Below are 13,668 nucleotides of genomic sequence, written 5' to 3' on the forward strand. Positions count from 1 at the left end.
GAATACTTTTGGTTTAAGGTTTAAAGAGTATCTCAGGGCAATAGCCTCAGGGAGTCCTCTCATTTCAGCAGGTCCAGTAAGTCTAGACTTTTCAAGAATTTCAGTTCTGTTCCACATTTCCTCCCATTCTATTAGGAACCACCTATTGTGGCCCTGATCAGAACTATTGGTCGTGGTAGCTGGGCACCATCCAGTTCTTCTGGTCTCAGGGTAGCTAAGGCCGTGGTTCATGTAGATTATTAGTCCTGTGGACCACTTTCTTCTCTAAGTCTTTGATTTCCTTCTTTCTCTTTTGTTCTGGATGAGTAGAGACCAATCATTGTATCTTAGATGGCCATTCGCAAACTTATAAGACCTTATACACTACCTACCACATTGGGATATAGAACATACACATTATGAACTGTATTATGCCAATTAGTTGTCTCATGAGACTCTGGTCCTAAGCCTTCAAACCCAGAAAACCAATCTCATGAGGTGTTTGATTATGTCTAAGAAGTATCTGTAACCTTGTTCCCTATGTGGGTTATTATATATATGAATATACATGCATGCACACACATACCTGTATGAACATATGCCTGTAGATATATCTATTTGTGCACACATGTGTACCCGTATATTCATATCCTTACATATATTTGCTTGTATACATACTTGTATAATGACACATATATTTTTTGGTTCTAACTTCTTTTTAACAACAGACCATTGAAACTTTAGTTCTAAGACAGGAAGCAAAGACTTTGAGATCAGAGGGTGCCTGTTTGAGAAATAGCGAAGCAACTGCTGTGGTTAGAGGAGAAGCAAGTAAAAGAGAAGTAGACTGTACTCTCAGGGAGGTAATAGGAGGTTGAGTGTGGAACCTAGAGACTTAGTAAGACAGAAAACAGAGGGACCCCTAAATCTGCAAACAAAATAACAAGAAATGGGCCAGGGCACAGAAACAAAGCCATTGCCCAGAACAGTGGGGCAGGGTATGTAAAAAGAGCCTGCAAACTTCTTTAAAGTTGCCATTCAGAAGCAGCGGAAGAAAACCAGGCCCAGGGACATGCACAGAACATCCACCTGTGACCGCTGTGTGACCTTCCACCAGGGGCAGTGAGGAGCTACAGCCCTAGCCAGGGAATCGAGCCTGGGGAGCGAGAGACTGCACAGGTGTGATGCCCCATAATAAGTCCTGCTACGAATCCCAGAAGCCTCCAGGACAGGAGCCATCTTGGAAAGCTGCTGTATGTGCACCTTAGTTAACATATCTCTGCCTGCCTCTATGAATAAATATGAATCTTTTCCCACCCAAGAACTTTTAACAACTCGGGCCTGTCTTTTGTTCCATGAGATGAGGGTAAGCGTTGCTGTAGGACCTCCTCCTCTCCGCTGCAAGCTTCTTCAATAAAGCTTTGCTCATGTGGAAAACTGCGTGCTTTACCTGCTCGTTCTTAACGAATGAGAGGCAAGAAGCTTATTCCAGTAACAATTTTGGCAAACCAGCAGCCAGGAGGCACAAGGGGACCCTTTGCGTCCCGTTCTCGGACCGAGGCAGTGGAGAGAATTGCCTGACCTCAGTGGTGAATGAAGCAGCTGCCGGGACTGACTATTCCTGTGTTTCTCTGCTGGGTAAGGACTTCTCCCCCTTACCCTTCGCGTTTCATTTTCCTCCAGAGCAAACTTTATTTTTGTCTGTTTTTCCTTGGAAACGTGAAGCACAATGACGAGGACTCAATAGATTTCTGACTGGGGGATGAGTCGCTCTCCCAGGTAAGGCCACCCGGGAGTCCCCCAGAGACGGGTGTCTGGTACTGTGGGGGCTGGAGGCACTAGTAAAGGGTGAAGCGTCCCCAGAGCAAGGGGTCATTTGACCTAGGGACCAAGGGACGTCTTCTGAAGGGTCTCCAGTGCGATGGGTCATTTGGCCCTAGGGATCAAGAGACACCTTAAACCTCAGGGACTGGGGGTCTCCCCGTCAGAAATTACTACAGAAAGGTCTCCGGATTGTCCCCAGTGCGACGGGCCATTTGACCCTAGGGACCGAGAGACACATTCCATGGAACGTCCCCAGAATGATGGGCTTTTCAAACCCTAGGGACCAAGGGATGCCTTCTGTTTGACCCCAGGGAGTAGGGAATTTCTGACCTGCTGGTAGTGTACTCTTGGCAGGAGCTGCAGCCTGCCCCTTTTCTTCTGTTTCCTCTCAAGCTGGCCTTTTGTCCAGCCACTTGTTTCAGCCGTCGTTTTGTATGTCTGGATATTGTCTGCCTCTAGATGGTGTACCCTGTTTCTGGGGGAATGGATGTAGAGGTCTCTATTTGGATTGAGAGATTGAAGCCTCTCTGTTTGGTATTGGGGATAAGAGGTATCTGGAAGATGAAAGTGGAGATTCAGATATTCCGAGTAATGTGTTAGACCTCACTAAGCCATTTCTGACTTGTCTGGTCCGAGCGCTCTCTGTTTGTTTGTCTTAGGTGTGACCGGGGCTGTCTGGGAGGTTGAGACCGCAAGATTGTCTCAGTTGCCTCTGTCTATGTCATATGTGTAATGTGTGTGTTACATAGAAACTAACTGGTAAAGAGAAATTCAGGTTGAATTGGAGCATGCTTGTGGAGACTCCTGAGAATTTACTGATTGGGCTGTTTACTGAGCAATTGGTCATCTTTTGCTCTAGGTGGTTTGAAGAAAAAAGGTAATTTTGCCTTAAAGGAAAAGTAGTTCCAGAACAGCAAAAAAGAAAGAAATTGTTGTCTTTTGCCTTTCAAAATATCTAGAATCGGGATGGCTCCCTCCAGCTTCCAGTCTCCCTAGCTAACAATTGGATTCCTTTACAAAATTGCTGAAAGGCTTTGGTATTTACTGGGTAAAAAAAAAACAAAAACAAAAACCAAACCCAGTGCCATCAAGTCGATTCCAACTCATAGTCAACCCTACAGGACAGAGTAGAACTGCCCCATAGAGTTTCCAAGGAGCACCTGGTGGATTTGAACTGCCAACCCTTTGGTTAGCAGCCGTAGTGCTTAACCACTACACCACCAGGGTTTCCACTGGGTAGGTAGCCCTTCAAAATGCCTCTGTATGTAAATGAATCAGAATAGGCTAATCTTGTCTTCTACCTTGAGTTAAAAGGTAGGTTTTTTTTTTTTTTTTTAAAAAAAAAAGAAAATTAGGGTGCGGCAAAATCAGGCCTCCTTAGCCCCCAGCCCTCAGCTGCCAGGGCCACAATGGAACATGCCTGAAATGACCTGGAGAAATGTTAATTGGTCAGTTAAACAGAAACCTTGTGATTTCCAACTCCATTTGATAAAATTAGATTGGAAAAATATGAGAAATAATAAAAGTCAAAAAAAATTGGAATATTTAAAGAAACTTTATTTCAATTAGTTACGTTTTATGGTGTACCAAAAAAACCAAACCCAGTGCCGTCAAGTTGATTTCGACCCATAGCGACCCTACAGGACAGAATAGAACTGCCCCATAGAGTTTCCAAGGATCGCCTGCCTGGCAGATTGGAACTACAAACCCTTTGGTTAGCAGCCGTAGCACTTAACCACTATGCCACCAGGGTTTCCATTTTATACAGGCTTAAAATAATCTCTAAGATCTTTTAGGTAATCTTATTGATGTTAAATTGAATCTGCTTCAAAGACAAAGGTTCAGTCTGTCAGAATAAGATTCCTGAGTCAGAAACCAAGCCACATGGCTTTAAGAAAAAAAACTAAGGGTTTTTATTTTCAGATCTTTGGGTTAAATAACTAAAGTATTGCTTCTTGGTAACTTCTGATCTGTGAAAATTTTTATAAAGAAAAAGTGCTAAAAAGGTTTATTTGACATGATATAGGACATGTAGTTAAAGTCATGAGAAGTGCCTGATTCTTTCTCTTTGGGTTATTGCTAACTTGGTTGATTTATTTTTTGAGTCTAACATCATTAAAGCCAATGGTTTGATTGGAGAATTCACGCCATTTACCTACGAAGTGATTTTTGTTGCTGTTCAGGTATTAAGAGCCTTAATGGTCTTGGTATATTCTTGATATATCCTGACTGTATGGTGTTGTATCTTGGGATTATGTGTCACATCCGAAGTTTTTTAAAAATATGGTTAATGGTTATTCTGAGAAATATTTTTATCTGAAGTTTTTCTTAACTGATTTTACTTGGCCTTTATGTTGTACTTGTAATTGATTTCTGTCAGGTCTTTAACCGTTAAGAATTATGTTTACAAATTAATTATGGCTATATTAAGTTTCGTCAGCTACAGATAAGTTTTTACTTTACTGACTATGGGTTTTATGTGGGAATATTGCTGGTGCTTTAAGGCCCTACTTTCTAGAGGTAAGAAGCCGTTTTCCTCTTTTCTCCTAAATTATCTAACTAGTAGGTTTAAATATTGTAACCCTTGAATTAGAAGTTCTTGTTGACAAACTTAACAATGCTATAAATATCATAACTAGAAAAGTGTCTGAAATTTGAACTATGATTCCCTTCCTCCCCCCCCCAAAAAAAAAGTTTGTGCCTTAATAGATCAATGTTTCTGTGTTCATCAGTCTTAGGTTTGGCAGAATGTCGTGGCTGCCGAGGCACGTGAAAAACAGTTACTGATGCTCATTACGCGTGAACAAACACCCCATGAAATTTGTTGCCTTGGTTCAAAGGCCGTAGGGTCATGGTTTCATCGGTTATTTCAGACAACTGGCCTAATATTAGTGTTTCCATTCTACCTCTTGATTAGCTGTATGGTGCCTGAGATCTTAAAAACAGATAGTGATTGAATATTTTTAATCAAAGATTCTATAACAAGATCATGATCCAAAACAGGGAACCGTGAAAGAGTTGTACGTAATTCTCTTAGAATCCAGATTTCTGGCTTTCATAGAGGTTGAGGCAACCCACACAGGCCATCACCTTTGGGTGTCCTTTTGCAAACAATTGTCCAGATAAACTAGCAAGACCATTTTGCTCTGGGCATTGTGCTTTTTTTGAAGAATTCAGTTTATTTTGAAAAACTGACTTCAAAGATTAGACCGAGAGTTATGTTTAGGGTAAATCAATAATCATTTTAATCAGCCTTCTAGACAAGTTGCATGAGATACCTGTCTAATGTTTGTAATCAAACTCTTACCCTCTTGCTATACAGAAAATTATGTATCTTAAACCAGGTTCTCAGAGATCAACCCCCTGGCTCAGACTCCATTTTGTCTTCGATTCCACTTCTGCTTCTGAATAAGTGACCCATGACTCTTAATAGGTAAACCGAAGAGGGACAGGTTGCCCTCAGGGAGAACACTTAGTATGTTTTAGATGGATTAACTGAAGGCTTCCAACAAGAAAAGCTAATAGTGAAAATTTAGTTGTCACATATAAGTTTTTCTGTATTTTCTGTTTTCTCTAGACAAACTGTGTGTGTTAAAAAGGTAATGTTAAATTTGTGATTCTTTGTAAAACAAGAGTCAGAAGAAAGCCCATTGGTCCAACACTTAGGGTATGGTTGGTAACTTTAATTCCTATTTATGGTATATATAAATTGGAAAAATCTTTAAGAAACTTATCAATCACGGTGGGACTAGAGACACAACCCGGGTTAATGGGCCATTTTACTTAAGTCAGTGCAAAAAAAAAAAAAAAAAATTACAGCATGTGTAGAAGACCCTGAGAGATTTAAGGATGAGTTCATGAAATGCAGCTTGAATTTTAATTTGACCTGGAGAGATTGCAAGAGGAAGAGGGAGAGCTTGCACTTGGGAAGAGGAAGAGGCAGGGAGTGGTGATATTCCTCAATAAGACAGTCCCTACAAAGGAAGAGGCAGGGGGTGGTGACATTCCTCAATAAGATGGTCCCTACATAGTTAAACTTTAAGCCAAGGAAATGATCTTTACAGGGGTCCTTGATTTGATAAAGCTCTTAACTCGATAAAGTCCCTAACTTGATAAGTTCTCTAACTTGGTAATTAAACCTTAAGCCGAGGAAATAGTCTTCGTAGAGGCGGGTCTTGTCCTGGCCTTTAAATGTTAATAGAGACAGATCAAGAGACAAAAGGAGTATAAAACCCTAAGAAAACGACTACCTCAGCACTCGGATTCTTTCTCTACCTGAGTAGCCTGCTTGGCACTTCCTAGTCAAGTGTACTTTTACTGCTAACCCTCTGCTTGCTAATACACCTCTGCTCACTTGGCACTATTTGTCTCAGTGTTTGAATTCTTTGCTATACTGAAGACAAGAACTGAGGCCATTGTCCGGTAACAAGATGTGATGGTCATTTTTACTCATTGTTATAGTACGAATGAGAAGAGACTAAGATCATAGCCAAGGCTAGACGACGGGCAGACGATAATGCTAACTGCCCACAACCAACACGTGTTATTTTCAGACTGGGAGGAGAAATGGCCCCTGATGTGGAGCCAAATTGGGATCACAGTAGAGATGGTAAAAAAAGAGCCAAATATTTAGTTGCATGTGTACTAGGTGAGATTTAGAAGTGTATAGCCAAGCCTGTTAATTATAATAGGGTAAAAGAAATTACCCAGACAGCAGAAGAAAACCCAGCAGTCTTCCTTACCAGGCTGACTGAGGCTTTTAAGAAATAGTCTGACCCTGAGAGCCCAGAAGAAAAGACTGTGCTAACTATGACAACAGATATTAAAAAGAAACTGCAAAAGATAGAGGCAGGACCCCAGACTCCACTCTCACGACTGGTTGAGGAAGACTGTAAGGTCTTTAACAACAGGGACCTGGAAGCAGAGAATAAAATGAAGAAAAAGTCCCAATTGTTGGCGGTAGCACTTCAGGGCCCACCTCGAGGTAACTCAACAGGATCCTGAAGACCCACACCTCCACTAGAATTTCTTCATCGGCCAGTGAGTATCAAGCCAGACCAATGTGGGTATTGAAAAAAGAGAGGCCATTAAGGTGGATTTTCCTGGGTGTTCTATAACAGGGCACCCAGTTAACTTCCCCCAGAGGCCAGTCCAGGCAGGCCCACAGTGCCTAATGTCCCTCTCAGAAGAGGAGGAAGAGTGGCCCTATTGACGAGGCCCAGAGGTCCACTCAGCTCCCGGCCAGAAGACCATCGCTATTTCCACAACAGAGACTTGGGTTACTCTCGACGTGGGAGATAAGGAGACTGAATTTTTGCTAGACAAGAAAGCTGCCTTCTCTGTTTTAACCCAAATCCAGGCCCACTCTCCAGTCGTGACTGTACGGTCATTGGGGTTGAACTTTACTTTTCCCCTTTCCTGTGAAGTGGGCCAGAGAATGTGAAAAACAAAAGAGGAGGAGGCCAAGATATTTGGTGGGCAGTGTAGAAAACACTCCCCTCTACTACTTGGTTTCTATCCTTTTTGAGCCCTCCTCCTAGATACCCCAGAGTTAAATTTAAAAGTGTGCCAAACTTTGAACCCTGCCACCCTTTTATACAATTGTCAGTCAGACTGGTGTTATTAAGATAAGAGCTTTACCACCAGAAACATCAGCCCAAAAAGCTGAGCTAACTGCCCTGGTACGTGCCTTAAGAGAAAAGAAGGGGTTTTTCTTGTGATGAGTCAGGATGCGTGAAGAATGATGAGGGAGTATTACGTGTGCCTGAGTATTTATTGGAAACCCTGGTGGTGTAGCAGTTAAGTGCTATGGCGGCAAACCAAGAGGTCAGCAGTTTGAATCCACTAGGCGCTTCTTGGAAACTCTATGGGGCAGTTCTACTCTGCCCTATAGGGTCGCTCTGAGTCATAACCGACTCGACGGCAGTGAGTTTTGGTTTTTTGGGTTTGAGTATTTATTAACGAAAATAGAAAAAGCCTTTCATGATGCCATACACTATGGCAGAGACGCCCTCCTAGGACTATTGTCTAAGTGTATAAAAGGAAAAGGGCTACACAAAGTAGTTAAACAAATTACCAATAGTTGTGAGACCTGTCTAAGGAACAACCCACAAAGCCACCCTATACCCCCACCTCTGGCTAGACCTGTCCAACACTGGGGTACGTGCCCGGGGGCGGATTGGCAAATAGATTTCACTGTTATGCCATCCAAGCAGGGACTAAAATATCTGTTGGTATTTGTAGATTCCTTCACTGGGTGGTAGAAGCTTTTCCCATTAGAACAGAAAAGGCTTTAAAAAAAAAAAAGGAAAATTCCTATTAAAAGAAATAATTCCCCGATTTAGACTACCAAGGTCTTTCCATGACAGTAGCCACCGTAGTGTCTAGAACCTTGACCCGGGGAATAGTACTATTCACGTTTGGTCCCTGCCTGTTTAAGCTTTTGGTCAGGCCAAGCTCCTGGTCATGCAAGACTATCAACTGATCCCCCAAGAAGGAGTCCCAATGGTGCCAGGTAGCGAGAGACTTCTACTCGGTTAGGCAGGAACAACGCCCCAGTCCAGCATGAAGAAGTTACAGAAACAGAGACCTCCATCCACATTTGCATAAAGATTTATGGAGTTAAAGTCCCTCAGAGGGGAGTAAGACAGGGAGCAAAGGCTCTGAGATCGGAGGGTGCCTGTTTGAGAAACAGCGAAGCGACTGCTGTGGTTAGAGGAGGAGCAAGTAAAAGAGAAGTAGACTGTACTATCAGAGAGGCAATGGGGGTTGAGTGTGAAACCTAGAGACTTAGGAAGACAGAAAACAGAGGGGCCCCCAAATCTGCAAACAAAATAACAAGAAATGGGCCAGGGCACAGAAACAAAGCCATTGCCCAGAATTACAATGGGGCAGGGTATGTAAAAAGAGCCTGCAAACTTCTTTAAAGTTGCCTTTCAGAAGCAGCGGGAGAAAACCAGGCCCAGGGACATGCACAGAACATCCACCTGTGACCGCTGTGTGACCTTCCACCAGGGGCAGTGAGGAGCTACAGCCCCAGCCAGGGAATCGAGCCTGGGGAGCGAGAGACTGCACAAGTGTGATGCCCCATAATAAGTCCTGCTACGAATCCCAGAAGCCTCCAGGACAGGAGCCATCTTGGAAAGCTGCTGTATGTGCACCTTAGTTAATATATCCCTGCCTGTGTCTATGAATAAATATGAATCTTTTCCCGCGCAAGAACTTTTAACAACTCGGGCCTGTCTTTTGTTCCATGAGATGAGGGTAAGCGTTGCTATAGGCCCTCCTTGCTGTAGGCCCTCCTTGTCTCTGCTTGCAAGCCTCTTCAATAAAGCTTTGCTCGTGTGGAAAACTAGGTGCCTTACCTGCTCATTGTTGACCAATGAGAGGCAAGAACCTTATTCCGGTAACAGTTCCATGTAGCAACTAAAGGCTGTCCTCTTTGGATGGGTCACATACTCCTCATTTTGCCACAGTCTCCACCATTCCTGCCTGCCCCCGCAAACTGATATTAAATGTCAGTTACCAGTTTTAGTTGTGTTTGTGCGTTTTCATCTTGCTTACTTCACTTATTTATCTTACTGTCTGGCTTCAATGGCATTTAACTTTTGACCCTTTGTTGAAAGAATAGGGCAAATCTTCTCTTAGGATTGTTGTAAATATTGCTTAAGTTGACATACAAAATGCCTAGGCAGAGCTCGGAAACCTTCCTCTCTCCTTCTGTAGTCACTATTTTGCCTCAGGGCTGTTGGGAAGCCTAAGACCTGCCTGGGGTAGAAGAGATGTTTCTGTCTTTAAGCATGTACCACTTAGCATCTTACGGTCATGTGATGCCATTGTGTTTGGCTGTCAGAATTCACCGCTGGATTCACAAAGATACACACATCATGGTGGTGGGTCAAGGTTCCAGAGGCCTGGGATATGGTGCTCAGGGGAGTGTGTTTACTCCAGATAAGCTGTTTGAGCAAAACCATATTTAGTCCTGAGTCACCTGGAGGTTGCCCATCATCAGAGAGAACAAAAGGATAAATGTTAAGTGGAAACTCAGACTTTTCAGTCTCACAATCCACTTTCTGATTCTGTCATTGGATTTTGCACTTTGTTGGAACCGGAGAATTGAAGACAAGATCATCCTGGGCTCTGTGTTTGCTATCGAATACGAGATCAGAACTATAATTGGATCTGTCAGAGGAGTTCGCATTAAAAAAGAAATAATGTGCCATGCCAATGCCCCTGAAGGCGCCACAGGACAAAGGACCCCAGACAGACTCTCAACAAGTATGGGGTGTGTTTTCCTTTCAGTCTGAAATGTGGCGGTGAGGAGGATTTTATAAAATTAAAAAGAAAACACAACAATCCATAGTCCGAGAATTATTTTTACACGCCTAGAAGTTTTTTGAGATTATTAGAAGAATGTTTTGTTGTATACCATCAAGTCAGTTCCAACTCATAGAGACACTGTAGGACAGGGTAGAAGTGCCCCATGAGATTTCCTAGGCTAAAATCTTAATGGGAGCGGATTGCCAGGTCTTTTCTCCCTCAGAGCGGCTGGTGGGTTTGAACCGCCAACCTTTCGGTTAGCAGGTGTACACTTAAGCATTTTGCCACCAGGGCTCTTTACTAGAAGATTAATCAAAAAAATAAAAAACCCGTTGCCATCGAGTCGATTGTGACTCATTAGGAGCCCTGGTGGCACAGGGGTTAAAATCTATAGCGAGCTATGTCTGCTAACCAAAAGGTCGGCAGCTTGAATCTACCAGCCACTCCTGGGAAGACCTATAGGGCAGTTCTACTCTGTCCGATAGGGTCGCTATGAGACGGATCGACTCAATGGCGACAGGTTTACTAAATTATACCATAATAAAACTACGTATCTGTCAGCAAGGCCTTTGCATATATCAATTTACAAAGTCCATAAAGTCAAAAATTTCCTCCTCATAGTGAGATTCAGCTACTTCATTGTTTGTATTCGTAGATTAAAAGAAAAACAAAACCTTTGCCATTGAGTAGATTCTGACTCATGGCGACCGCATAGGGCAGAGTAAAACTGCCCCATAGGGTTTCCAAGGCTATAACCTTTATGGAAGCAGGCTGCCACATCTTCCTCCTGTGGAGTCGGTGGGCTTGAACTACTAAACTTTTGGTTAGCCCAACACTTAACCACTGTGCCACCAAGCCTTCTTGTTTTTAGATAATTCTTATTTAATTTTAAGGAGAAAATGCAAGATTTTTTTCCTGCACACTCTTTTCTGGGAACATTTAAAAACATGATAAAATCATCTATTAAAATTTTAACATAGATATTTTGAAGGTAATATAATACAGCCTGATAATATCAGATCCTTGCATTGTCAGTGCTTCTCAAACTTTAGTGTACAGTAGGGTCCCCTGGAGGCAGTGATTTGCAGATAAATGCCTAACAACTAGCTTTTCAAGGAGGAAAAAAAAAAAAATGCAGCCCTACATTGTAGCATTTGCCAATTTTCATGGCATAAATACTTCTACATTAGCAGATTTTAATCTACCACATGGTGTCAAGAAATTCCTAAATCCCTGAAATGTTAACAATCTGCTTTTGGGAGCTTGTACCGCCAGCTCCTGCACACCACTGCCTGAAGGGCATGTTAAAACTAGTATTTCTGGACTTCACCCACAAAGATTCTGATTCAGGAAGTCTGGGGTTGCTGTTGTTGGGTGTCATTGAATCAATTATGACTCATAGCAACCCCATGTGACAGAGTGAAACTGCCCCATAGGGTTTTCTTGGCTGTAATCTTTACAGAAGCAGATTGCCAGACCATTTTCCCACAGAGCGGCTGGGTAGGTTTGAACAACCAACTCTTTGGTTAGCAGCCAAATGCTTAACAATTGTGCCAACAGGGCTCCTTAAGTCTGGGATGGGGCCAGAGAATTTGCCTTTTTTAAAGAGCTCCCAGCATCTAACAAACAAATGCTGCTGCTAGGCACACAGATTACACTCTAAGTAGCGTTTCCCAAGTATGTTCGGTGGAACCCTAGTTAAACCAAAAACCCATCGCTGTCGAGTTGATTCTGATTCACGGTGATTGTATAGGACAGAGTAGAGCTGCCCCATAGGGTTTCCAAGGCTGTAATCTTTACAGAAGCAGACTGCCACATCTTTCTCCCATCGAGTGACTGGTGGGTTTGAATCACTGACTTTTCGGTTAGCAGCCGAATGCTTTATGGAACCCTAGTTAGTAAGTGTTAATAAATGTTTCAGAGAAAAAAGCCTTCAGGAATTTAATGTTGACAAATGCTAGGGCAAGAAAAGTTGGATTGGTTTTCTTCAGCACAGTAGTTTTTAGCCTTTAAAGTGACATTCTGCAATGTGCTACGTTAATGAAGGGGTGTTATGGATTGAATTGTGTATTGAAAATATGTATTGAAATCTTGGCTCCTATAAGGTCCTTTTGAAAACCCTGATGGTTTAGTGGTTAAGAGCTACAGCTGCTAACCAAAAAGTTCGGCAGTTCAAATCCACCAGGCGGTCCTTGCAAACTCTATGGGGCAGCTCTACTCTCTTACAGGGTCACTACGAGTCAGAATTGACTCGACAACAATAAGTTTGTTGTTTTTGGTTTATAGGGTTCCTATGAATCAGAATCGACTCTATGGCAATGGGTTTGGTTTTTTTTGTATACCCGTTAATAAGATCTTGTCAGGAAATAAGTTTTTCATTGTTGCCTTAATTAGGTCATACCTGAGTTGGGTGGATTCTAAATTCTAATCACTTCTGTGCTATAAAAAGGGCAGAATGGATACGGAGACACACATGGGGCAAGAGGAAGGCAGACAATGGAGACAGGTGCACCTATAAGGATTGCTGGCAGCTACTAAAAGCTGAAATAGACAAGGAAAGATTTCCCACTAGAGCCATGCCCTGAATTTTGATTTCTACAGTCTTGAACTATAAGAAAACAAATTTCTGTTCTTTAAAGCCACCCACTTGTGGTATCTGTGTTACAACAGCAGTAGGTAGCTAAGACAGCACGTATAGAGTACAGCCACCAACTGTATGTCAGTTTGCCATACTGTAGTGGCTTATGCGTCACTGTGATGCTGGAAGCTATGCCACCTGTATTTCAAATATCAATAGGGTCACCTATGGTGGACAGGTTTTGGTGGAGCTTCCACAGTAAGACAAACTACGCCTGGTGATCTACTTCTGAAAATTAGCCAATGAAAACCTTCTGGATCTTGTTGTGGAAACATCATCAGGAGGACTCAATTGCTAGAGGAGGACACCATATTTGATGAAATAGGGTGCCAACAAGGGCAAAGAAGACTCTCCATGAGATGAACTGACACAATAGCTGCAAGAGTGGACTTGAACATACCAGCAATGGTGATGATGATACAGGGCGGAGCAACTGGGATGTTGCAAGTTCTTTAAAAAAGACAAATTCTCTGGCCCCACCCAAGACTTAAGGTCTGCACCTAAGGTCACCATGACTTGGAGTTGACTTGATAGTAGCTATCTGTGTATAGAATACAGCATTTCACAAATTCGTTTGGTCCTAGAACATTTTTTTCCAGGCACATTGTTTTTGAGAATAATATTAGTATTTATGCTTTCCACTTAGGGAACTAGGGTTTGGTCTTTGAGTCATGGGATTTTGTAAATAGATTGGTTTTCATAATACTAGGCATGAGGTAGACATTGTAGTACAGACTTTTAGAAGACAGTCTAAATTCAAGGAGTAGCAAACAGGAAGGTGGTGTAGTGGTTAAGAGCTATGGCTGCTAACCAAAATGTTGGCAGTTCGAATCTACCAGGTGCTCCTTGGAAACTGTACGGGGCAATTCTACTCAGTCCTATAAGGTTACTATGAGTCAGAATCAACT

This window comes from Elephas maximus, chromosome 4 (assembly GCF_024166365.1).
Source record: "Elephas maximus indicus isolate mEleMax1 chromosome 4, mEleMax1 primary haplotype, whole genome shotgun sequence".
Lineage (NCBI taxonomy): Eukaryota > Metazoa > Chordata > Mammalia > Proboscidea > Elephantidae > Elephas > Elephas maximus.